Source organism: Pinus tabuliformis, chromosome 3_2 (genome assembly GCF_031772625.1).
Source record: "Pinus tabuliformis cultivar Carrire ecotype Pingquan chromosome 3_2, CPIR1, whole genome shotgun sequence".
Taxonomy (NCBI): Eukaryota; Viridiplantae; Streptophyta; class Pinopsida; order Pinales; family Pinaceae; genus Pinus; species Pinus tabuliformis.
In genome coordinates this window covers 1127210504-1127238160 of record NC_142302.1, presented here as the reverse complement: position 1 = coordinate 1127238160, position 27657 = coordinate 1127210504, and positions in this window count along the sequence as shown.

Sequence of the window (27657 nt, the reverse complement as noted above, 5' to 3'; positions counted from 1 at the left end):
AAAGGGGGTATTATGCTCACTTCCAGTGTACCCCCTCCAATTTCTAGGAGGGTTTTGTTTGATTGTAATAATCTTGTTGAGACTCACCTCCCTTCATCTACACCTTTCCAAATAAAGGTTGGAGTTTACTCCAAAAATATTTTCTAATGTATATTAGATGAAGGAGCCTCAACAAGTATTCTAGAAATTATGTTATCCTCCTCAAACCAGAACGTTGTTGGTTCCCCAAAGGTTGTGATAGTTTCCACACATTTGTTGGCTTTCAATAGAAGACATAGTGAATCATTGGGGATTCTTCCTCAATTTCCTATCATGTTAGGTGAAAAGATTTTCTTTGTCAATATGGTGGTGGTGGATGACCCATTAGACTTCAATATGCTCCTTGGGCATGATTATGTCTATGTTATGAATGATTTGGTGTGTAAGCTCTTATAAGTGATGCATTTTCCACACAATGGAAGTATTGTCATTATGGATCATCTTGCCTCTAATAATCGCCATCTGAATTTGAATTTATCTTAGGACACCCATTTATATATTCCCATTATTTTAGTAGACTCCACATCTCCATGGGTGAATTATGTGGCATCATATCCTCAATGTTAAATTTCTTATGAGAAATATCCTTTATGCTCATGTTTTAATTCTCAGAAAATGGTCCCAACTGTCGATTGAGTTTTTTCTCTAATGGAAGCATGGGAGCCCTTACTTTCCCCTATTGGTATAAGAGACTATGAATTTAGTCTTGAGTTGGTCTCACTATTCATAGGTCCTCAAGTCTTGGTATTTGTGAGTCTCTATTGATATAACCTACTAGCATTGATTATAATCTCCATTATTATATGGAATATGATCAGTCAACTTCACTCATATGGCTCATTAACCATTCTATTACTCATGATTTATTGGATGTTGAATTACCTTCACAACAAAATCTCCTTGAATTTGTGACTATGGTTGATAGGTCATGGAAACATATGTATCATTGATTATCTTCCCTTGCTAAACTAGATATTTTGGGGGTTGACTACAAAATAAGTCCCTAGCTTGAGCCTCACAAGGGGCTTGACCTGAATAACTATAGTGTGTAGGCCACAAGATTGTGTGCTTCCTTACACCATAGTGTACATATAAGGTCTAATGTTTTCAAGTTTTATATTCCATAACATGATTTTATATTAGATGTTTGTACATTGGATTTATTAACTCCTAGTTTAGGGTTGCTAATTATGTTTATGCTTCAAAGACATCTTCTTTGGTATTTTCTAGGTTGATACACTCTTATAGGTATTGGATATCAAAACTAGCATATACTGTTGAAAAAATCAGCAAGAAAGTCTCAATTTGATTTTTCCTTGGTCAAATTGAGAAAATTAGAATTTTCCACATTAGTAGACAACATTGATGTAGTTAACTTATGTGACATGGCTTGTGTCACCAAGGTCACTTACTAAATTCGAGTTAGAGGGATTGGAGTTTATTTAAGCATGTGTGATTTCTAATTTGTAGCAATCAAGGTTAATTATTTCAAGTTGTTTTCTGTTAAACTAATTCTAATTGTTGGAGGAACTAGTGGAAGGTAAATTGTGTGGTGAGATTTAAGTCTAACTCAGTGATCAACCATTTAATTGATCGACCAGCCCAAAATATTTGGTGCATGCATAGAATTTGAGTTCCCTAGATGTGGTGGAGATTCCAAGGTAGTGTAACATCAATTGTATACTAGTCTTGAGTGTACATGTGTTACATGCAGTCAGATGATCAACCTTGGGAATTGAGCAATCATTTTGGAGGAAATTCCTAAATAATAGTGGCGTAATTTCCTCGAGAATTGCCCAAGTAAATAGGAGCTCAAGAAGACGTAGAAATTGACTAAGTCTGGGTCAGAGCTTCTTAGTGAGCAGAGATAGGTTATTCACTTGCAGGTTGTGCTCAGTTGAGTAAAGCAATTGTAATGCATCTCTATTCATCATATTAATGCAAGAAGACCTAGGGTTTTTAGCAGATTGATTTCCCTTGGAAAAATATTGTGTGCATGTGTTATTTCTCATTACATGTTTGTGATTGGTGTTCTAAATTGTGAATTGAATTCCACATATCAATAGAGTAGGTTTGTTTCTTGTGATTTTGATTAAAATTTCATGAGAAGTTGCAAATCTAAACCATAAGTTCTACATATATGGTATATTTATCAAATTCTTAATGCATTATTAATTTTCTATTCCATTTTTTGATTATGATCAACCCCAACAAATTGGTACATGAAACCTTATCACTATTCAAAGTGTTGTAATTTGTGTGATAGAGCTTATCTTTACATGGGTGCTCTAAATAGTACCCTTTTTTTCATTTGGGGCCTATTCCACTTTAAATCGATAGGCTCAAGAGACATGTATTCCTACCATGACTCTTTAACAAAGCCTCATGACTTCCTCTTAATATTGTTCTACAAAATTCCCTAGGGGCTCCCACTATTAAGTTGTAATATTGCATTACATTATATTGTTTGCACTTTTTTGCCTAATATTAGCTTTAGATTTCTCTTATAGAACCTATTGCTTATTCATTCTCTTCAATTTCTAACGTTGTATCTTCTACCTTTACAACTTGAGGCCCATATCCCTAGATGAAACACCCCTAAAGTTTCCATATTGTTGGGTCCAAGAATTGGCATCCTTTTCATCACTCTTTCCTTAACTTTTTGACTATTTTTTCCTTCATAACCATATCCTTTATTTCGATTAATTATTTTTTAAATTAAGATATGCCACTCTCTCATGTCACTCTAGCTTATGCAATTTTTCTTGTATTTGATGAGAGGATAGCTATTTTTGGAATCTTTACTGAAAAAAAGAAAAAGAATAATGTTTACAAGATGATCATTGGTTAGGACGTTATTACTCCCTTTTTCTAGATTATGTGATGTTTTTTTCCAAGATTTTGCAACATTGTGACATTAGGCCAATAGCTCTACTATTATTCCAATGTTGATACTATGTTTTTCGCTAGCACAATTCTCGTTGCTATCTTTAGGAGTTGGTGTATAGTTGTTACTCAGCAAGGTCAACCAAGACTACTGTGCCATCAAGGATTTGACATTTCTTGAAAAATCGACCAATTTGGATGTAATAGCTATGATCCCAAGTATTTTAGCTGCTCGCCTAGGCACCCATTATGGCATTGACTTATTTCATAATTTTTTGTAACTTGTTTAAAGAAAAGACTATTAGTTTTAACAACCTGAGAATTGAAAAATTCTCATGGTTGTTCATCATTTTGATACCATAGTTAAATAGAAGGGATAAAACTATAAGAAAGGATTTTTTTGCCTCATGCGGGGGGTGGCATCATCATTTTCAGATTGTGCATCTTTGTATTTCGTTTTCAAAGCTAATGCAATCTTAGATGAGTATGTGGTTCATTTATGATTTTTTCTGCTAGCTTATGAGATGTAATTCTACTAGCTCCCTACTAAGGAGGAAGGGCCCTCCTCTTTAGTAGGGATCACTCTGCATTTAGAGTTAGCATAGTTAGTTTAATTAATTTTCTTATAGGATATGGTACTTGAATTCCTATTATTTTACTTTACTACTGCTACAAATTTCTTGCTTGATATACTGTTGTTACTACTTGGTTGTGTTATCTTGCAGAATACTTGAATATAGGTCACTCGAGTGTCACCATAACTATTACTAGATCAATCCTTATTATTGTGTGTTGTTGTTTTTGTTGTTCAATTATTGCTACATATTTACAATTCATTGTTGATACGGAATAATAGTTAGTTGTTGTCACATATTAATACAGTTTATTATGCAGTTGATTAGCTGATTTTATTTCCAATTGCTAGAATAAGGGATGGTGATTTTTTTTGGTTGTGATTGAATGATTTTTACATCAGTGATGAATTAATTTCAAGGAGTGTTATTTTTTTCCTGTAAGAGTGATCCTAGAATAGAAGAGTGTTGTTTTATTCTGCAAGGGTTATTTCCATTTCCAAAGTTATGGGTAGAGTCATTTTCATAAGTGTGGGTTTAATAATGAGACCTCTATTTGAATTGATTTCTAGTCTTGCAAGTGTGAGTATTTATAGTAACCTTGGGTTTGATTGAGTGCCAATTTCTTGTAGAAGGAAAGATTAGAGATAACTAGGAACTACTCAATTCCAGTTGGAAATTTTTTCATGCATATATTGTGCATGATTACCTTGAAATAAACATACATACCCTAGTTGATATTTTGTGTGTGAGCAATTGACTTGTTTTATTAAGACAATTAATTTTCCCAATGTTTTGGTGTCATTGTCATAAAGGTTAAGGTGCAATATCATAACTTGCATTATTTATTTTTATATATGCATTGTTGAAATATAATACATTATAAGTGTTCTATACCCTGATGTGACAGGGTAGTAAGATGGGAGGTAAGAACCTACACATCGCTTTGACAGGCAAAGGTGGGCTCAACCTCACAAAGAGTCAATACACATAGGTTGCATGAATAAAGAAGAAGAGAAACACGGTGCCCCAAAATACTAACCATGCGTGAAGGGGATGTGGAGGAAGAAAAATCGAGACTTAGGACAAGTGACATTTATTCAGGAAATGATCTAAAAAATATAGGCAAAATCACCTACCCTAAGAGTAAATTCTTGGAAAATAGGATCCCATAAAACATGAACTTTTGGAACAATCCCTCAGAGAGTAGAACCTCAAGGGTCATTTGTGTTGGGAGAAAATATTTGGGAGACAGAATATCGTGAACCCTCTACCTCATAAGCGAGTATAAGAATATTTGAATCAGGGCCTGTTGAAGCCCCGAAAATCGGGTCGACAACAAGGGGGATACCCGCTCGGTCCGGACCTTGGCTGGCAGCTCCTTATCCGTTTGGTATAGCGGGTCCGACTGGGGATAATGGGACTAGTTTCCCAATCTATGAGTGTGTGTGTGTAGAATTTGATGTTGTTGGTCTAACAGTTCCTATCTAAGATATCCTAATTCAAACTTTAATCTAATTTTGTGCTATTGTAATCTAATAAAAAACACATCTAAATCTATACTAACCCGAATGTAATTCTTCTATTATGCGATCTAAAGAGATTTCAAATAATAACTGGTAATAAAGATCATTCAGTGATTATAAGAAAGGAAATCATTCAAGATGAACCACTTCGCATAAAAAGTTAGACGAAACAGTTGTGAAAAGCATATCGCATAATAAGCTATTCATACATTAGGCATAAATAAATAACTATCACCGTACAAAAGTGCCAAATGATAACTCAAGCATTCATGCAATAATACATAAACAACTAAAAATTGTATATCACTTTAACATATAAGCAGAAATGGTCAAGAGATAAAAGCACCATTTATGACTAGTCCCACTCATAAGCTTCAAGCAACAATGATTTATCTCTCCTTGCTCTAACATCCACTAAGAGTACATAAGTGCAACATCAGTAGTAGATATCAAATGCAAACATCAACAAATCTTGATCCATTCATTCACCAAAACCTCCTCTGAGGGTGCAAAAGTGCATGTTCTGAGGACAAGTTTTTGATAAATTTTTGGACCCTTCTCTAAATGCATGAGAAGGGTTTAAATACTACTAACTAAATAACTTAATTACACAGATTCAGGATACGGTTTAAATGACTTCCCTTTTTCTAAGCAAAACAATTTCTAAAAATTAAATCTAATATCTAACTATTTCTGCATTTGCTCCTTAATGTTGCGAGCATTTAATATTAGCTTGGGTAGAGTCGGCTGATTGTCTTCCGTTTTTGGTTGAGCTAAGCAAACAGAAATGGTAAGAGCTGGCACCATCTTTTCAGAAAAATCGATGATATACTCGAGAGTCATCCTCTGGCTATGTGGATTTACTGTGTATGCCCAATAATAATCCTAGTTCCGCTTGGTTAATCCTCAAATTGCTTCTGCCTTTTCTTTCAGCTTTATGTTTCCAATTTGTTCTTTACCATTGCTTTCTTGTGTTTTCCGGGCTTACAAGTGACTGAGCAGTTAGAGGCTTTGCTTTTTGAGCAATTTTCTCAGCAATGCGCGATTAGCGCTAGGCGCTAATCGCGCATCGGAAACTGCCTCCGTTCTTTGATCCGGGCCTCTCTGATGCGTTTTTCGACTTTAGCGCCTTTTCCTTCACCGGGTATAAGCTTCAAAATCTATAAAAATACCGCTTTCGTGAGCTTCTGACCTTGAGCATTAAACTGTCTGTTGATATCAGCATTGTTCAACTACTCATTCAACCATGGCTGTGAATGAAAGATCTGTAATGGATAGCTCAGCAGCGTTCTGTGAATCTGCGGCTCTGTTGCATGCGGTATTCGTTTATGAGGGCATCTTTTCTCTCTCTGAGCGTTGGAGCTTTACCCTTTTCCTTCATAGCTTCCTGCACATTGCTTTGTGTTACTTCTGTATTTCGTTCCTGCAATTCACACATGAGGAGAGAGTAATGATAATAAAAATCGATAGGAAAGCTTTAAACTCTATGGATGTACAAAAACATGCCACGTGACGTAAACTGACTCGTCGAAAAACACAAAACCGTCTTTCATTAACAACTGGCATATCATTCATTAATTATCATTAAAGCGCGTATCCAATTTTTGGTTTATGGAAAAACTTTTCTTGAATATTGAGCCAGGGAAATTTGTGATGGGATGTTTCTGCGATTCGCATCGCAGCATCACAACATCGCATTATCGTGGATCACGGTATCGCGCTATCGCAAAATCGCAGATCGTTACAATCGTTAAATGGTTATGTGTTTTTTCATGCGACTTTGCGATATGCGATATCGCATATCGGATATCGGCGATTTTTTAAGGTTTCCCAACATGAGCGTTTCTTAATGCATGTGATGTGATGGAATTCGCGTCGCACTCTCGTAGTTTATCATTTTTACTCATAAGGAAATGTCCTATCATTCTTCGCGCGATGCGATGTTTCTTAAGGAGTAAAATATATGAGCCTTAATTGAATTTTTTGAATTTTTTACTAAGGGTCCCCACTTATCTAGTGTTATTGCTAATACTAAATAAGGAGGGGGGTTGTTGGTGGCCACAACAATTGGCGATTCACTTGGAAGGACCGGTTATCTCTGTTTTTCTATTGAATTTTTCAAACTTCCAAAACAGAAAAATTTTCAGAAAATTAAACTTTATTATGGAAAGATAAAGTACATTATGCTCTAAACCGTCAATGATATTTTGTTTCAACCTTTTTCTACTTTGATTATTTGCTTCCTCAAGCTAGTCCTTGTATTTACATCAGCCATTACTTGGTCTTGTAAAGATAAAACAAAGTCTCCTCTGTAAACCAGTTTTAAATATGCTCATTTTTCGTAGGTAGAGCCTCTGCTACCAGCAGGCGTTTATAGCCTCGACAGGGTTACCTGTTACCCAACAATGATCCTGTATCCTACTTAAGGTGGCCTACAACTTTCAAAGAAAAATCCATATCCACACTTACTGCTTTGATTTTATTTTTATTCTTAAAGAACAATGTCTTGGTTTGGTAGCCAAATTATGACACAGTCATTCATTTGATTTATAACTTTGTTGAACAAGTTGGCTCGTGATGAGACCCCTTGTCTTTTGATTGCAACAATCTTGAGTCATTGCCCTGTTGTGGTGTACAGTATTGGCAAAGTCAGCAAGTTATAATATCTGTGATAATGATAAGCCGGATCGTGATGAGACCTCTTATTCTTCAAGATAAAGTGTATCCTTGGGTTATTCCTCTGAAATTTTCGATTTCCGTAGTAGGGAGGAAGTCATTGTTTCCTTAAGATAGCTCTGGACGACAATAATAGAGTTTTTGGAAACAGTTGTTCTACATAGAATCTTTATTTTGTTATTAATACCTTTCATTGTATTGAGATTAAACAATTTCTTCACTAAAGGTTGCTTTCATCAAAAAATTTGTTGGGGTTGAAACTAGTATCATATCTAGGCTAAAGTTTTTTAACTGTATCTATCAATAATAAAGATCAGTTTTCCAAAAGATTTGCTATTTATACAAGCGAAAAGTTCAAAATCTGCAAGAGAATTGGTGTCTTTTTCATAAATGCCTAATGTAACCACTCACAACTGGTTTTATTATGAAAAAGAAAAACAACTATTCTACAAAAATAGAATAATAATATTCTATGGAAAATATTTCTTGAGAATTTGTCCATTAACAGGCAAGGGATCCCTTCTACCTGCTAAATCCTGTAACACAAACATTGATGGACTTATGACTTCTACAATCTGAAAAGGACCAAGCCACATCTTTTGAAATTTTTTATGTTTGCCCTTTTCTTCATGAGCCTTGTCCCACTTTAAAACTAAATCTCCCATCTGAAAATCTTTTCTGGTCATTATGTTTGAATCAAAAGAGGATTTTACTAGTGCTTGATGATGAGCATGCATTTTCCTAGATTGTTCTCGTTGTTCTTCTAATTTAATTATTTCCATTTGTCTTAGCTGTAAGGAGGAAGTGGGTACTTCATCAATGTATTGTAATAATGACAAATAGGGAATTGCTAAGTGAGTCGGAAGAACCACTTCTTTCCCATAAACTAAATTAAAGGGAGAAGTGTCGATAGAAGCTTTTTGCGTTATTCGATCTGCCCATAAAGCATATATCAAAGCCTTGTGCCAATTTTTATGATTTTGATCAATTGTTCTTTTAATAATCCTGATTAGGTTTTTATTTGTTGACTCAGCTAGCCCATTACCTTGTGGGTAGTAATTGGCTAAATATTTAAGTTTGAATCCTCTTTTAAGTGCAAATTCAGTCATTGCATTTCCAGAAAAGTATGATGCATTATCAAACATTAAAGTGGATGGCAATCCAAACCTGGTGATTATAAATTGATCTATGAACTCAATGATATTTTCAAAATTAGCTGTCTTGAGTGGAACTTCTTCTACCCACTTAGTAAAATAATCTGTTGCTGTGAGGATGTATCTATGCTACTTAGAAGAGTGAGGAACGATCTCACCTATTATGTCCAAGCCCCACTGACTGAAAGGTTGCTCGATGTTTACTAGCTGTAGTGGTAGGGACGACTTCTTTTGTCTTCCAGCAGTAGTTTGGCAGACTTGACATCTTCTCACGTAACTGTGTGAGTCTTTAAACAGCGTGGGCTAGTAATATCCTGCGCGTAAGATTTTATGTGCAGTAGCATCTCCAACATAGTGTCCACCTGCCGGCCCATCGTGGAGTTCTTGCAAAACTTTTTCAGCTTCAGCTTTCTCAAGACACCTAAGAAGAACAGAATCATAATTTTTTCTAAAAAGAATATCATTTATGAGCTGATATTGTTTAGTTTTCAACCTTAGAGCTCTTTTCTTAGTATGATCAAGGTGTGAAGGAGCATACCCGTTCTTAAGATAATAAATGATATCAGCATATAATGATTATACATCGTTTAGGCTTACCTCACACATTTGTACCTCTTCAGATGAAATTTCAGAAATTTGTGATGCTCCAGCCAGCATTTTGTAGAAGCCTTGACCTCTTACAATGTTTGCTGGTTTGATCTCAATATCATATTCTTGTAAGGCACTAACCCAATTGGCCCTTTTCTCACCCACATCCTTCTGTACTAGAAGATTCCTTACCGCTGGAAACGGTACTATAATCTTAGTATGGGTTTTAAGTAAGAAAGGTCTGAAGTATTTGACCACTTTGAAAACAGCATAAGCCTGTTTCTCCATGTCTAAATAATTTAGTTCAGCACCCTGTAAATTTGAGATAAAAAAAGCAATTGGAGCTTCCGCTTTTTCATGATTTGCTTGAGTTAGAATCGCAGCATCTGACTTATCTGAAGCAAATGTGTATAAAATAAAAGGTTCTGAAAAATTCAGAGTTGCTAAAGATGGAGCATTAATAATAGCTTGTTTGATCAGGTTGAATGCTTCATGTTCATCTTGACCCCATTTAAAATTTGAATTCTTTTTAATCATGTTTTGCAAAGGAGACACGATTCGTGAAAAATCTGGAACGAATCTCTTTACAAAGTTGATTTGACCAAGGAAATATTGCATGGCTTTTTTGTTATGAGGTAGGGATATTTCAGAAATTTCTTTGATTCTGTCGGGATCAATGTGAATACCGGATTTTGACACTATGAATCCTAGAAGTTTCCCTTCACTTAGCGCGAAAAAAGATTTCTTTGTGTTAAGTGAAATTCCATACCTTAAACACCATTGAAAGATTTGTTTCAGGTCTTTGAGATGGTCGCTTCGCTTCTTCGAGTACACTCTTATATCATCCAAGTAAATTACTATAGATTTATCGACTAAACCTTTGAATGCGATGTCCATGACTCTCTGAAATGTGGCACCGACATTAATCAAACCAAATGGCATCTTTCGATATGCGTAAGTGCCCCATTTAGTTCTGAATGTGGTTTTCAATTGATCATCAGGATGTACCAACACTTGATTTTATCCTAAAAATCCATCCAAGAAAGACATTAATTCTGAGCCCGCCACTACCTGCAGTAGCTGTTCCATAGGTGGTAGAGGAAAATTATCTTTTTGACAGGCTTTGTTAAGGTTCCGAAAGTCAATGCAAATCCTAATATCTATGTTTTTCTTTCTAATAGGTACCATATTGGAGACCCATTTGGAATGTCTGACGGGAAAGATTATTCTGGCTTTCAATAACTTATTGAGCTCAGTTTTTATCTAATTTTCTAAATTGGGGTGGATCTTTCTCAGCTTTTGTTGGATAGGTTTTTCATTATCGATCATGGGAATAGTATGCTGGATGATGGAAGTGTCGTATGTTTTCAGCTCATCATAATTCCAGGCAAAAATATTTTTATATTGTCACAAAAGACGAATATACGCTAGTTTCTCTTCAGGGGCTAGGCCGAGGCCTAGATTAATGTTTTGTGGTTTAGCATCAGTCCCTAGGTTTACTAATTCGTAGTTCAAGGTTGAAATTTGGAGTTTTGAATTGGTAGACCTCTTAAACCGATCTTTCAAATCGTACAAGTCTTCTAACTTGACCACCAACTTAGGTATAGCATTATTAGTGCTATTTTGTTGCAATTGTCGATCGTGCTGGTCTTCGTCAATTATTTGATTGGAGTAGGATCCTTCAGATGTGAGGAAATTTACGATATCAGGATCGTCATTGAATACTCTCCAATTTGTGATGTTGTCAGGAATGGATGGTCTAAATATTAATTCTATTGAGAATCTACCTGGACTAAAATCTTCGGACAGAATAAGATTAGAAGCTACGTTAGCCAAAAGGTCTGCACTTGCGTTTTGGAGTCTAGGGATTGAAGAAATATTAAACGCTATGAAATGCTCAGTCAGATCTTGGACTAAGGATTGATAATGTTTTAAATGACCTGATAAGCGATGTATAGTGTTATGTACCTGTTTAACCACAATCTCAGAGTCTCCAAAACCTTGAAGATACTTGACGTCTAACCTGATTGCTTTGTACAGGCCTTGGACCAAAGCCTCATATTCTGTTGTATTGTTTGTGCAATCGAATTCGAGTCTGCATGTGAGCATGATTTTATCTCCTTCTGGACTAATCAGAACGCATCTTGCTCCTGCTCCTTCATTAGTTCTAGAACCATCAAAAGATAATTTTCAAAATAAATATTTATTTACAGGTTTATCTAAAAAATTGATACATTTCGAACTATTAGTTCGAGAAAAATTTTCGACTTGGGACAAAATAGAGTGTTCTAAATAGGGTGACGCATAAGCATTGAAATTTCCAAGGAAAGAATCTACTGAGTAATTGAAAATAATGCTGTTGTTATACGCTACTGGTTCATTTTCTCCCTCTAACTCCGTTACTATGTACTTCTGGTGTAGCTCTCGTTCAACTTTTATTTGATTCGGTTTACCGTTGTAGGGCAGCCACATGTGCGAGCAGTCAGTTGCGAAGTATCCATGGAGTTTTTCTGACCAATCCCTGCTAAGAATTAAGCAATAGAATTCTAGGATATCGGCAACTAGAATATCAATAGCCTAACATACCTTCGGGTTGGATGACAACCTTATGGTTACTTGATTTAGTTCGCCAATCACTTCGACTTGAAATCGATCTAGCTGAACTATGTGCACTGTGGATTTTTGTGGTTGAACATTTAACTTGGCACATATAGATTTGGGTAAAATATTCGATGAAGCACTAGAATCTACCAAACAATTGTGCAAATTTTTATTGAAGATTTCATAAGTAAGGAGAAACGGGGGAGTGTGAGATCTTGATCTTCCTCCAATTAGAGCGATGTCATTTGGATCAATCTTATTGATCGCGTTAGTTGGAGGTCTTCCCATGTTATGGGAAGCTTGAGAAAGTACAGCAGCAGGCAAAGGTGCAACTGGCATGACATGTAATTCTTTCATCATTATCTTCTGTTGATGTTTCAACTTGCTCAGTTCATAAAGGGTGATGTTAGCCCTAGTCTTCTTCATGTCTTCAATAATATTGTACTCCATTTCATCCGACACTATCAGTGTTTTAGATGGATTCGTTTCATCTGTTTGGACTGGGCTAGTTTGAGTCGCTTTAGATATCGTTTTCTTTGTCGCCACTTTATCCTTTATTGCAAAGCTTGCACTCTTCGGCTTAATGGTAGTTTGGGGAGGATCAAGTTGATTTTTGCTTCATGTGCTAATTGGAAATACTTCTTGATCTTCTTCTTGTGGGAGGATGAAATCCCACATTCCTTGTAGTTCCACAACTTCTTCGTCATCAGTCTGCCCTTCAGTGGCAATTTCCTCTTCGTCTTCCTCGGATTCAACATTTGAAATGGCATTGGGTGGCTTTAAATCCGTTGAAGGACCTCTCTTAAAAGCTCTGTAGGGCTTTTTTGAAGAAGTTTCTGCTACTTGATTTTTTATGTCAACCATTTCATTGGACATGGTCTTTAGAACTTTCTGCAATCCTTCCAAATCAAATGGATCTTTTGCTTGTTTCTTCTTGGAGTCTTCCTTTAAGGTGAATTTTTTGGATTTACGTTCCTCTAACGCGGATTTCTTTTCCGGGGCTATTATTTGTTACTCTACTGCTATTGTTTCTTTCATGTTCTTGGCTAAGGTTGTTTTATTGGCCCTATCCACGAAGATTGCTATGTTTGATGGTAGAGCGGTGATATACCATTCACATCGTACTTCTTCGCTGGGCTGGGAAGCAGTAGGAATTTTGTTGAAAATTTTGTTGAAACGTAAATTGAAATCCTTGATAGGCTCTCTAGTTTCGGCTTTAAGATTGGATAGGTCATTGATTAACGTTGTCGTAGACCTGTCATCACCAAAATTGGTTAGGAATTGCTCCTGGAAGATGTCCCAACTTGTGATGGATCCGGAGGGTAATGAAAAATACCATGACCCGACTGTTCCTTGCAGTGTATAAGGAAAAATCCGAACAACAACATCTTCATTAGTAACCCCATTGAGGTTAATGGAAAGCATGAAGTTGTTTATGTGCTCCTCTGATAGCATGCCTGCCTCGGGATTGAATTTAGGCAGCCATTTCTCAGGATGGGCCGGTATTTGACTCAAGGGTGTAGGCATTAAGACTGCCCCAGGGTTATTCCATGGAGACTAGGCCATTGTTGAATTGCTAATAGAGGAAAGTGCAGAAGATGATCCCTGTGGCTAGGAGGATGAGGATACTACAATTGTAGATGATTGAAGAGGGGTTGTGGGGGTTCCAGTGGACGGATGGACAATGATCTGGAGTGGAGGTGTGGATGGTTGACTTCGCGGTGAAGTAGTTGAGATGGACGATGTTGACGAAAGAGTCTCACTGTCAGACTCTTTAGGTGATTTCCTCGCTCTTTTCCTGGTGGGAAGAGGTAATTCGGTTGGCTGGACGCCAAACTTTTCACTCTTTAGCCTGGTCAGGGGATGAGCAGGGTTGTACTGCGAAGTCACGCTGCCTTGAGATTTATCAGACCTTTGAGGAGAAATGGAAAATCGCTGAAGTTTGGGAATTAGGGATTCGACTTCAGGAAGTTCAACGGTAGATTGTTCTGAAATATCAGGGTGTGTAGCAGCGGTTGATACTCGAGCGACTTCTGACTCTGGATTTAAATGTAATGGAGAAGTCGGGGGAGATGATGAGGGCGATTTACTCTTAGAATGGTATTCAGATTTGGATTTACTTGCCATTCATAGTTCAGGCCCTCCTTCTAGAACCAAATATATTGAAGCCCCGAAAATCGGGTCGACAACAAGGGGGATACCCGCCCGATCCAGACCTTGGTTGGCAGCTCCTTATCCGTTTGGTATAGCAGGTCCGACTGGGGATAATGGGACTAGTTTCCCAATCTATGAGTGTGTGTGTGTAGAATTTGATGTTGTTGGTCTAACAGTTCCTATCTAAGATATCCTAATTCAAACTTTAATCTAATTTTATGCTATTGTAATCTAATAAACAACACATCTAAATCTATACTAACCCGGGATGTAATTCTTCTAGTATGCGATCTAAAGAGATTTCAAATAATAACTGGTAATAAAGATCATTCAGCAATTATAAGAAAGGAAATCATTCAAGATGAACCACTTCGCATAAAAAGTTAGACGAAACAGTTGTGAAAAGCATATCGCATAATAAGCTATTCATACATTAGGCATAAATAAATAGCTATCACCGTACAAAAGTGCCAAATGATAACTCAAGCATTCATGCAATAATACATAAACAACTAAAAACTCTATATCACTTTAACATATAAGCAGAAATGTTCAAGAGATAAAAGTACCATTTATGACTAGTCCTACTCATAAGCTTCAAGCAACAATGATTTATCTCTCCTTGCTCTAACATCCACTAAGAGTACAAAAGTGCAACATCAGTAGTAGATATCAAATGCAAACATCAACAAATCTTGATCCATTCATTCACCAAAACCTCCTCTGAGGGTGCAAAAGTGCATGTTCTGAGGACAAGTTTTTGATAAATTTTTGGACCCTTCTCTAAATGGATGAGAAGATTTTAAATACTACTAACTAAATAACTTAATTACACAGATTCAGGATACGATTTAAATGACCGCCCTTTTTCTAAGCAAAACTATTTCTAAAAATTAAATCTAATATCTAACTATTTTTGCATTTGCTCCTTAATGTTGCGAGCATTCAATATTAGCCTGGGTAGAGTCGGCTGACTGTCTTCCGCTTTTGGTTGAGCTAAGAAAACATAAATGATAAGAGCTGGCACCATATTTTCAGCAAAATCGATGATATACTTGAGAGTCATCCTCTGGCTATGTTGATTTACTGTGTATGGCCAGTAATAATCCCAGTTCCACTTGGTTAATCCTCGAATTGCTTCTGCCTTTTCTTTCAGCTTTATGTTTCTAGTTTGTTCTTTACCATTGCTTTCTTGCATTTTCCAAGCTTACAAGTGACTGAGCAGTTAGAGGCTTTGCTTTTTGAGCAATTTTCTCAGCGATGCGCGATTAGCGCCGCGCTAGGCGCTAATTGCGCATCGGAAATTTCCTTCGTTCTTTGATCCGGGCCTCTCTGATGCGTTTTTCACATTTAGCGCCTTTTCCTTCACCGGGTATAAGCTTCAAAATCTTTAAAAATACTGCTTTCGTGAGCTTCTGACCTTGAGCATTAAACCACCTATTGATATTAGCATTGTTCAACTACTCATTCAACTATGGCTATGAATGAAATATCTGTAATGGATAGCTTAGCAACGTTCTGTGAATCTGCGGCTCTGTTGCATGTGGTATCCGTTTATGAGGGCATCTTTTCTCTCTCTGAGCATTGGAGCTTTACCCTTTTCCTTCATAGCTTCACATTGCTTTGTGTTACTTCTGTTTTTCGTTCCTGCAGTTCACACATGAGGAGAGAGTAATGATAATAAAAATCAACAGGAAAGCTTTAAACTCTACGGATGTACAAAAACATGCCACCTGACGTAAACTGACTCTTCGAAAAACACAAAACCATCTTTCATTAACAACTGGTGTATCATTCATTAATTATCATTAAAGCGCGTATCCAATTTTTGGTTTATGGAAAAACTTTTCTTGAATATTGAGCCAGGGAAATTTGTGATGGGATGTTTCTGCGATTCACATCACAACATCGCAGCATCACGGATCTCGGTATCGCGCTATCGCAAAATCACAGATCGTTACAATCATTAAATGGTTATGTGTTTTTTCATGCGACTTTGCGATATGCGATATCGCATATCGGATATCGGCGATTTTTTAAGGTTTCCCAATGTGAGCGTTTCTTAATGCATGCGATGCGATGGAATTCGTGTCGCACTCTCGCAGTTTATCATTTTTACTCATAAAGAAATGTCCTATCATTCTTCGCGCGATGCGATGTTTCTTAAGGAATAAAATATATGAGCCTTAATTGTATTTTTTGAATTTTTTACTAAGGTTCCCCACTTATCTAGTGTTATTGCTAATACTAAATAAGGAGGGGGGTTGTTTGTGGCCACAACAGGGCCTAAGCAGAAGGTGAATACCAGGACTTATTGGAAGGATATGGAGATACAAAGAAACAAAATTCAGAACACCAAGAAACAAGCAACCTCTTAATATATCTATCCCAAACTCAAGGAGTTTTGTAAGGTAGCCTAAGCATCCATCAAAAGACCCTTTACAACAAGGTCGGAAATTAGTACCTGAAACAGTTTGTTAGAACCCTCAAATTTTGTGGAATAATCATATGGAAAATGAAATTGTAGATGACACAGTTACCATCTTTGAATTCCCTATTGGTAACCTTCAAGAACAAGCTCTAATGAAGAACATTCCTTTGTTATCCCTCCCAAAATTTCAAGGCATGATTAGCAAAGATCCATATTCTTATCTTTTTAAATTCAATGTTCTATGTTGGAGTTATGACTACACATTTGATGCTTAGAAAATGAAGTTTCTCCCTACTACTTTGAAGGGAGTTGCGTTAAGATGGTTCATGGGACTCAATAGTGCATCTATTTCTTCCTAGGATGACATGAAGAAAATATTTATGGAAAAATATCAAGATTACTACAGGATGAGAGATCAAAGGGAGGAATCTTTAGAATGTCACAGAAGGAGGATGAGGGCCTAGAAGATTATTATAAGCACCTCCAATATAATTTATAAATGTCTAGGCATAGTGATTTGGATAAATATATCTTAAATACAATTATGATAAAGAGAATGAAGGATGATTGTATGGACATCTTAGTCCTCGTGGGGAAAGGGGACTATTGACAGTGTTGGATACCACCAACATACAACGGGTCTCCCCATTGTGAAGTCCTAATTATACCTCACCTTGTTTGGAGTAGGAGCCCCATTCATAGTATCATCTCGACCACCGTAACTTAAGGTTCACCTTGGTTTGAATGGATAACATAAGAGATTATACACATAACCTTTGAACAAGAAACTAAGTTGACATTGTGAAACACCAATTGCAATGTGTAAAATGAGGTTTTCACGAGAGGGGAGACATAAGTGAGACTCTGGAAGGAAGTAATAACACTAACCTAAGAGATACACATGAGAGCAAGCAAAGATTTCTTAGTTATCTATTGAAATAGTTCACATAGACACAACTATCATTAAACCAAATACAACACACCTTCAACAAGATAAGTACCAAATCCCCCGAAATAGTTCAATTTCCTTAGTACATATCAGAAAAGCATATACCACAAATAACTAAAGAATAGTCCTATGGCATTCACGATACATGCATGAAAATTTGTTGGCTCATCAAGCTTCAATTATAGGTGAAATATCCAAGTACATCAATTACAATGGTGAGCCACTAGTTATAGTAGTGGAACATCAAGTCACTTTCTACTTCTCCAAAGAAACATTTCCTCTCCACTGCCAAGTAGAGAAGCCAAGACTAGCTCTCCAAATCCTAAGCCTCTAAAAGCCTTTTACTTTAGTTATGAGGTTGCTTTTATAACAAGAGGAAATATCTTTCATATCCCCGTGACTCTTGATTTACCCTCATGACTCTTGGACTTCTATTATGGCCTTTAGACTTCTCTATGTGACTTTTTGGACTTTTCCATTTGACTTTTGTCCATAAATGACTATATGACACTTCATATTCCACATATGACTCTTGGACTTCCACATATTACATTTTGACCTTTTCTTGAAAAAACATCATTACATTCGACATGATGATGTGGCAGGACACGTCAACTCATTTGAAATTGTGATGACACTTGCATAAGCCACAACTTGACAATGATGACATGGACTTCATGATGAGGTGGAAATGACAAGTTGTGCTCTTCATTGCTTTTTCTTTGACCTATTTATGATATATTTGATCTGTTAACACCCAGGTTGTTCCCTATGACTCCCAAGGGAATACGGCCGGGGTAACCACTAACCAAGCTTTGGATTACAGGTCCTAGCCTACCTGTAATAAGAGAGGGCTCTCTCTTTAAGATTTAACTTTGTTTTGTGAGGATTTTAGGCTAGTTATGAGGTCAGATTGTATTTGAGGTTTTGGTTGTGAACTGTTGTTGTGGGAAGGGCATGAAATGTTTGGGAGATGTTAGTCCATTGGGCATATGGAGTCAGAGAGTTGGGACAGTCCTGTGCCTGTAATGGAGAAAGTTTTACTGCAAGGCTAGATGACTATTCTTAATATAAATTCTGATTATTGAGTGAAACAGTGGGAGATGGAATTACAGACAGTGTGATAACAAATTGAACAACAATTTCCACTTAGTAGCATACATGAATTACTAAATAGAAACTGTGAAAGATTCAGGGTTTATTGGAGCAGTTAAGAATTCCAATTAAACAGCTGAGCCTATAGAAAACATTTATAACAAGGACAGATTGAAATTAGGGTGTCTCCATGGAAAAATCCTGAGCTATTCTTTTTCTTTCCTCCTAAGGTTAGATTAACATGTGAAAGATATGAGTTAAATTGATAATAAACATTAAAAGAGATAGAGAAAACTTATTATATCAAGACACAGCACTAGAATCCTGCAGCATTCAGTAGTTCCAAGAGAGCAAGCATCAGTAAGACCAACTTCTGCAAACCCCAAAGCCTTTCTGTATTATTTCTCCAGAGATTACAGCCGAGTTCTCTTTCTTGAACAACAGAAGTAAACAACAACCCCTAAATGAACTGCGTGGAGGAGATTTTATACAAAAATATCAAGTAAAATATCTAGAATGATAGTTATTGAGCAATAACTATCTCTACCAACTTTGTACAGTGAAGTTATTACAAAATTTAAAGCCTGCATTAAAGGCACATAACATCTATTTGCTGTTTGTCAGTTGATGATGACTTTTGGGCCCAAGGGCCGGCTGCGTTAATTCTTGGACGGCTTCTGCTGACAACGGCTGCTGTAGATGACACGTTGTGGCTCTGATGCCTTTGGGATGCTGACCTGTAATCTTTGACCTGTGGCTGCTGATCTGTGACTTCTCTATTGATTCTCTGCTTGCGGTAAAACGCATTTGATTAGATTATTTTATCAAATCACAGCAAAGTCCTTATCATATCTGTCAACCATTGATCAGTGGGCATCTGATGCCTTCGCATCTTGAGGAGTGTCTCATCTGCATCTGTATATTTGTAGTAATTAGGGGGAACTTCAAACAGATGATTGATTTCATGTTCTATATAAAACAGATTTTCTAGTTTATCATACAGATCTTGTCCTGTGGGTGGCCCAGTTCCTTCCGAAGTGCTAGATGAGGTAGTTAACTGATCAGTGATGTAGTTGTTGACTCTTTTTGCATATTGCTCATGAGAAGATAGCCTTCATGCGCTGTTTAGTAAAATGGGGAGTCCCCTGTCATATAATGCTGTGATCTTGGCACCAAAAGCATTTACCTCTGCTTGAATATCCTGACATTTTCTTTCTAGTGCCTGTACATAATTTCTGAGGGTGAGTACCCTTTTGATCAGCAAAATTGTATCAGTTCTATCTCTGATACCCATGTTTGCTAACTGTATGCCAGTTTTGTTGTTCAACACATTGATCATTCTAGTAGCTATATCTGGCATACTTCCTAGAGAAGCTCTGGCTTTTTGACTTTCTGCATAAGCCTTGCCCAGCAAATCCATTTGCTCATGGATGGTCTCTATATATTGCCATTGGTCTGTGATTGATTGACCAATCTTTAACCATATGATTTTCTTGAGTTCTGTTATTGCTTTGCCCATGTTCATCTCTTTCTCTAGCTCTTTGATTTTTCTTTCCAAGGTCCTTACTTCCCTTGTCTTTTCTGCCACCTGTTGCTTGGATTTATCATGTTTCTCATTAAGTGTGACCAATTTCTCCTTAGCTTCATTCAGCTCTGCCATATGGGCCTCTAGGACTTTAATTTCATTCATCAACTTCTGCATATCAAGGCTTGGAGCCTGCTCTGCTGTTGGTGCTTGTGCTGATGTTGATGGAGCTGTCTCAACTGTCTGCACTGTAGGAGGAGTGACAATTTGAGGGGGTTCCTCAAGGTCGATTACTTGCTGAGGGGGCTGAGATGTTTGCCCTCCTTCTTTCTGTTGTAGGGCTGCCTGCAGTGCAGCCTCTGTTTCTACCAATTTTCCCTCTGTCTGGGCAAGTTGTTTATGGAGTGATACCAGCATGGCTGCTACATCTTGGTCCTGCCTTCGCTGGGCAACCTCTTCTGTTTGAGGGTGAAGGGTTGCTGGGATCTTTATCGTCTTTTTTAAGGCTGCAATTTCTGAATCCTTTATCTTTAGCAGCTCCTTTATAGCTTTAGGGTCCTTTGGATCATGCCCAAGCTCTATGATTATATCCTCTAAAGACCTTATCCTGTTGTCTTTAGCCTGGGAGGATGCCTTTTCTAACTCCAATTGTGCAGTGGTATTATTCAAAGAATTCTGCAATCTATAATTTATCAATGTTTTGTCTGCTAGGGTAGCATACACCATCTCACCCGTTTGCTTATGCAATTCAATTTGGTCCATTGGGTGGATGTCCTTGGACAAGATTTCCAAGTTTGTTCTTATATAATCAGCTGTAGACTGTGGCTGCAGCGCTGTGGGCATGAAATGGCTAATTATCATTTTGCCCTATTGCACATCATATGCATACATCAACCTCTGCTGGTTTGTGGGAGCCATTTTCAATAAGAGATTGTACAGCTGTAACCTCACCGGTTCATTTTTGGTCTTGATGTCTGTGAATTGTTTCTTTATGCTAGATTCACCCTTTCTTTGTTGCTCTGAGGAGCTGACTTCTCCTCCAAGTATTCTTTGCTGCTCTTGCTGTAATGAGCTAGCTGATACCTTTGTGCTGGGGGGACCCATTTGTGTTTGACCAAAAGGCATCTCCTCCTCTGAAAAAGGATTGATCCTTTGTCTCTTTTCCCCTTCCTGTGATGTTGCGGTACTAAGGGGAGTCTGTTCCTCTCTATCTCTCTTCTTACCCCTCTCTTCATTGATAGGGGTTTGGAGCACCGAAGTCTCCACTGTAACATTCTGTACTGGGGCCTCCTTTTCATGCATTTGCTCATCATTAGGACCAGGAGCCTCTGCCATTTCTTCCTGCTGTTCAGGATGATTTTCAGGCTGTTCTTCTTGGTCTTCTGGCTCTTTTTCTTGGGCTGATCGCTGCTCTTCAGGGGCCTTTTGCTGTTCTGTTTCCATGCCTGTATCCTTAGCTGAAGTCTCTGCTGTAATTGGGGCTTGGACTGCCTTTTGTGGAGCTGTGGATGATGAAGCAGCTGCTCCCACTTGAGTGCCTGGAAGAGAAGATACCTGTGAACAAAGCTCTAGGTCAGCCAACTTTTGGAGATTTCTTATTCCTCTTTGAGCTAATTCTTCTTGTGTAGTAGCCTCTTCTAAGGTGCCTTCCTTCCATTCTAGTTGATTTTCATATTTTTCTATGTGAGGCAACATTATGTGATCATAACTGGCCAGCCTATATCTGACCCTTCTTAAGCTTATGAAATGAGTGGGGTCGTATGGTACCCAAAGGAAGCTGGTCTGTAAGCCAAGGTCATTTAGCATGCTATCTGCCTCTTGCCAAGCTTCCTCCCTTTTATTGTAGATGAAGGGGCCTAATTGGTTTCTGACTTTAAGCTGTGCTTTCTTGCCCTTGCTTGAAAAATGGAGTACATCAGCATTCCCAAATTGCCTGAAATACTCAAGGGCAAACAATCTCATAGGCACATATCTGGGCAATCTGTATGGGGCCAACTCACACCCATATATTCTGATAACTGTGTGGTTTTGGTAAAAATACCAATCCCCAATGCTGTATATCTTGGACAACTGAAGAATTCTCTGCATCTCATCAGTTAGTCTTGGAGGAGGTGAGCTCAGAAGCAGAGACATGGCTGGGTGGATGAAGAGGTCTATAAACTCACAATAAGTGTAAGGGGAACAAGACCTACAGTGGAAAACAGAGGACCAATAGACCACTGACCTTGGATTGCCTTGTGCATCCATTCTTTTCACAGAAAAAGGAAATTTCTCATGCTGATAGTATAGGATTAAATGATAGATATAGGAGGTGTATCTGAACACCCTTTCTCTTTCCAAGTCTATCAATTGCTCATGTATTTTATCGGAGATGTAAGTGGCATAGTCATAACAGATTGGGGGCTTACCAGGGGAAAACATGGCCATTATCACCAGCACAGTTTCATCAACAATTTCTATTGAATTATAGCCCAATATGGGACTAATCATGTCTGCAAGGTCTGTGCCCAATTGATTCAGGTATACATGATGGATGGGAGGGTACTTCATGGTCTCAGAGGTTGAATCAACGAAAAATTGATTTATCTTGGTGATTTGAGCATCTGTCAGCTTGACTCCTTGTTTTATTAGATCCATCATTGATAAAGGAACTAATTTCTTAGCAGTTTTGAAGTTTAGCATTTCTCTAATGGCTGCAGGGGTGACATAAAAAACAACTGAACCTGAAGGGTCAAGCACAGCCCTCTGAGTGGGGTCATAGCAGGCAGCACACAGATGGATTAAGTCAGGAAACACATTGACCTGAGGGAGCTTGAAGATGGGGAGGAAAGAGTCCCAAATGCCTAATATATCAAGTCCACTATTATGCTTAGTTTTCAATTCGTTTAGCAAGTGAATGTGATACTTGCTCTTCATTAGCATTTCCTCTGATATTTGGTAATCTTTATCTGCTAATGGTTTCCACTCCAACTCTCTCTGAGGGGCATTTAATGGAGCAATATTCAGGGCAACAGGTGCTACTGGTGTATCCATGTTTTACAAGTGAATTTGGGTTGAATTTCGACTATTTTTGGGAGAAATACCGTCCTGCGCAGTAGGTGAAGTAATTTGCTGAATTACAGCTTGTTTCAGAGCAACAGGGGTGTAATTGGGCACAATTGGCCGGTTAAAAACTGATGGAATTGGTTTTAAGGGGTAGCAGGCCTATTTCTCTAGAGAAAATGGTCAATTTTAATGGTTTTTTAACAATGCAGGACGAAACAGAGCGCGCAGCTGGGGAATTGACAAATACCTGGTTTAATGGCGGTATTTGAGCTTGGTTGCAGTCGAATTCTGGGCGGCAGCAACTCCGAATGGTGTTGGAAAGGTGCGGCAACAAAGGACGTGAAAATACAAGCAGGAGGCAGAGCAGAAAAAACACGGAAAATATGCACAAAAATGGCAAAATTCGGCCAAGGTCGGGTGACATCAGCATGACGTCATCGGGTGACATGGCGGCCTGTGAGTGGTCCATGGGGACTGCATAGGTGGCGTGACAACTCGGAGCGATGGCGGGCGGGGGCGCTGATGCGGCGGTGAGGTGGCGTGACGGGACAGCGGAAAACCGGAAGCGGTAAGCGGTATGATATCGGACCGCCCTTCATACGGAAGCGGGAATGTCAGAGGGCTGCCCGATCCGGTAATATGGCGACGCGTGCCCCCGTGTGTACGTCAGCGGACGTCAAATTTCGGAAGCTAACGGCAGTACATCGGGGCCGCTCCGAAATTGATGAGGGCCGTCGGATGGGAAAGCCCAGATCCGACGGCTGGCGGGAGGCAGAGTTGGCTGGACGATACGGAAGGGCGGGGATGATAAAATATTATTATTTGTTAACATATGCACCCGGCGGGACATTAGAAAAGGGGTCTTTTGGGTTTTTTAGCAGTGTTACGGGTTAAAAAGGGGTCTTTTGGGTTTTTTACAAGGCTGTTTTGCAAAATGAAGTGGGTAAATCATTTCAGAGGGTTGTGGAGGGAAAAAAGGGGTAGGGCTTAGGTTATTAAACTGACCAGAGGTCAATTTAATCCCTTACTTTGTACATATGGCTATAGTGCCAAGGGGAAGGGAATATACATATTGCTGGGGTTTTATACACCATGGTGTTATAGTAATAGGGAAAGGGAAATATAGGGAATTAAGTAGTAAGAAATTAGGAGTTAATATGAGTGGAAAAGGTGGATGAGGGGGAAAAAACACTAAGTTTATATGAAATCAACTTAGTTTAGGAAGTAGATCAAAATGAAAAGAATTTTTACACAAGAAATGTGGCTTTTAAAGAAACAAGAACCAACAAAATACTTTGACTTCTTCCATGAGCATAGGTAGTATTGGGATATCAGTAATGAGTGTAATGGGGGTAATCAGGGGGTTAGACATGCTTCATTGTATTGCTGCAAAACTGCTGAATGAGAGACCTGCACTGGCACCATGTTTTTCCTTTGCTTGAGGCCAGTGACAAAGAAGAAATCATGCTTCTGCAACCCCATCTACCTACCCACTCTAATTCCTAGCATTTTTTGTTTCTTCATAGAGGGTGCACTTGGACTAGCAAACCCTGAATTGTTCTTTTCTTTTCTTTTTGCTTTTTTCTTTGCTTTTCTATCTACAGCTAACCTTATTACCTCCAAGGCCCCAGATTAAACAGTTGGGAACCTTAATTTTCTACCTAACTACTGGCCTGCCAAGATTAAACAGTTTGGACAGGCTTCTTTCTCTATTCTTATGACAAGAAATTGAAATATGGCATGATCCAGATTAGGCTGTTGGACCACCCATCAAAAATTCAGTCAACATCAAGCTATGTACACATATTGCATTCTCTTGGAAATATGGGATCTTTGTATCACCAAAGCAGAGCATATTTGGAACTTTCTTTGCCAATCATGAAATATGAAACCTATTGGTATAGGTATCTAACAGTGGCTCCACATGGGGATGGTTTTTCCATTTGAAAGACCAAGAACAGCAGGTCAGAATGCCTCGGCTCTTGACTTCTTTTACCAAAACTTGGAGTTTTCCTCCTTGAAATCTCAAAATTGTGCCCTTCCCATCTTGGTAGATCTGTGAACTTATTTGCCTTTTGCTGATAACTTACAAAACTTGGAAAGCTGCACTTTATACATGTTAACAGAAAGTAATATATACACCCTATAATGTACAAGGGAGAGTCAAACTAAATGCATGGGAAGTAGTTAAAATAGTGCTTCAACATCCTGCCATTCACAGGACCTTCATCCAAGTCGGTTTCATCCAGATTTTTTAGGAAGTAAGTGTTGTTTCCTTGCACTGCTTGGATAACAAATGGTCCTCTCCAAAGAGAATCAAACTTTCCATGTTTTCCTTTATCTTCCCTTCTTGAATCCCACTTGAGGACTTTGTCACCAATGTTGAAATTTTCAGCCTTAGTTCTTCTATCAAAAGCTTTCTTTAACTTTTCTTGTAAAACTTGAACTCTGCCATACACTTGATCTCTAGTTTGCTGCAAACATATTATTTGATTGATCCTTCTTTGCATGTCATTGGGCTCAGCTTGACTTTCTTGAAGTAGTTTCATAACAGGGACCCCTAGTGATGAGGGAAATTTGGCTTCTAATCCATAGACTAACTCATATGGGCTGACCCCAATGGATCTCTTGGTTGTTAGTCTATCTGCCCATAAGGCATTCACAAGCTTCTTATGCCAATTCTTCTTATTTTCTTCCAACACCTTCTTTATGATGTTTACAAGGCTTTTGTTTGATGATTTAGCTAGGCCATTTCCTTGAGGGTAGTATGCAGTAGAATGGCCCAAAGTAATATGAAATTTGTGGCAGAAGTTCACCATCTTCTTGGATCTAAAAGCAACAGCATTGTCTGTTATTATCTTGTTGGGGCAACCAAATCTAGACAATATGTTATTCTCCAAAAACTGAATGATAGTTGAATCATTTGCCTGTCTACATGGGATGGCCTCAATCCATTTGGTAAAGTAGTCTGTGGCTATGAGGATCCATCTATGTTGGCCTGAAGATGAGGGATGAATTTCCCCAATGAAATCCAAGCCCCATTGTTGAAAAGGTCTCTCTGTTGCAATAGGCCTCAAAGGAAGTGGCAGTAACTTTCTCTTTCCCTCAAACATTTGACACTTATGGCATGAGGTAGTGAAATTTTTAACATCAAAGAACAAAGTGGGCCAATAGTAACCAGCCCTCAGTATCTTATCCACAGTGGACTTCCAATACAAGTGTCCACCACAATCACCTGCATGAAATTCTTTCATGACATTGTTAGTCTCATTCTCAATTAAGCAGTTTAACAATATACCCTCATAGTTTTTCCAAAGCAAATTGCCATCCATGACACAAAATCTTGCAGCTTTCATTTTTAGGAACCTACATTTAGTTCTGGACAATCCTGGGGGAGCACACAGGTTTTGCAACACATAACATATATCAGAATACCAAGAGGATTGTTCAAAGGCTACATTGATCTTTGGAGTCGCCAGCTCCGATTCATTGTCCATTTGATTTATGTCTAGGGCTTGGAAATTTGTTTCAGACATTAATTTGGCCAAACCTTGGCCCTTTATCAGTTTTGTAGGTCTTATCTCAATGTCAAATTCTAGGATGTTTGCAATCCATTTTCCTCTTCTACCCTCTTAATTTTCTTGAGTCAAAATATCCTTGACAATAGCATTTGGTACATAGGCAATGACATGAGAGTATAGGATGTAAATTCTGAAATCTTTGATGGCTTTTACTAAAGCATAAGCTTGTTTTTCCATGATCTGGTATTTGAGAGGTGCATCTCTTAGTGCTCTGCTAAAGAAAGAAATAGGTTTTTCATTCCCTTGATCATCTTTTTGTAACAAGACAGCAGCAATTGTGTGTTGGGAAGCAAAGGAAAATATAATGAAGTCTCTATCAAATTGAGGGTTTGTCAGGACTGGGGTTTGGGTGAGGGCTAGTTTGATTCCTTTAAACGCTTGATTTGCTTCCACAGTCCACTTTACCTTAGAATCCTTTTTAAGCATGTTATTAAGTAATCTGGTCAATTCTGCCAAGTTTGGGATAAATCTCCTTAGGAAGTTGATCTTACCCAAGAAGGCTTGCTGTTCTTTTACATTTCTTGGATGAGGCATTTGTAGGATGGCCTGTATTCTGTCTGGATCAATTCTAATACCATGCTTTGAAATAATATGACCCAATAACTTGCCTTCTTCCAAACCAAACAGGGATTTCTTAGGATTTAAGGAAATTCCATATTTCCTACAAGTTATGAATATTTGCCTTAGATGTTTCAAATGTTCTGGGTTAGATTTTGAAAATGGTGTAAGGTCATCTAAGTAAACCACAAGGAAATCATGAATCTCTTTGGCAAAAGCAATATCCATTGCTCTTTGAAAGGTAGCTCTTGCATTTTTCAACCCAAAAGGCATTTTG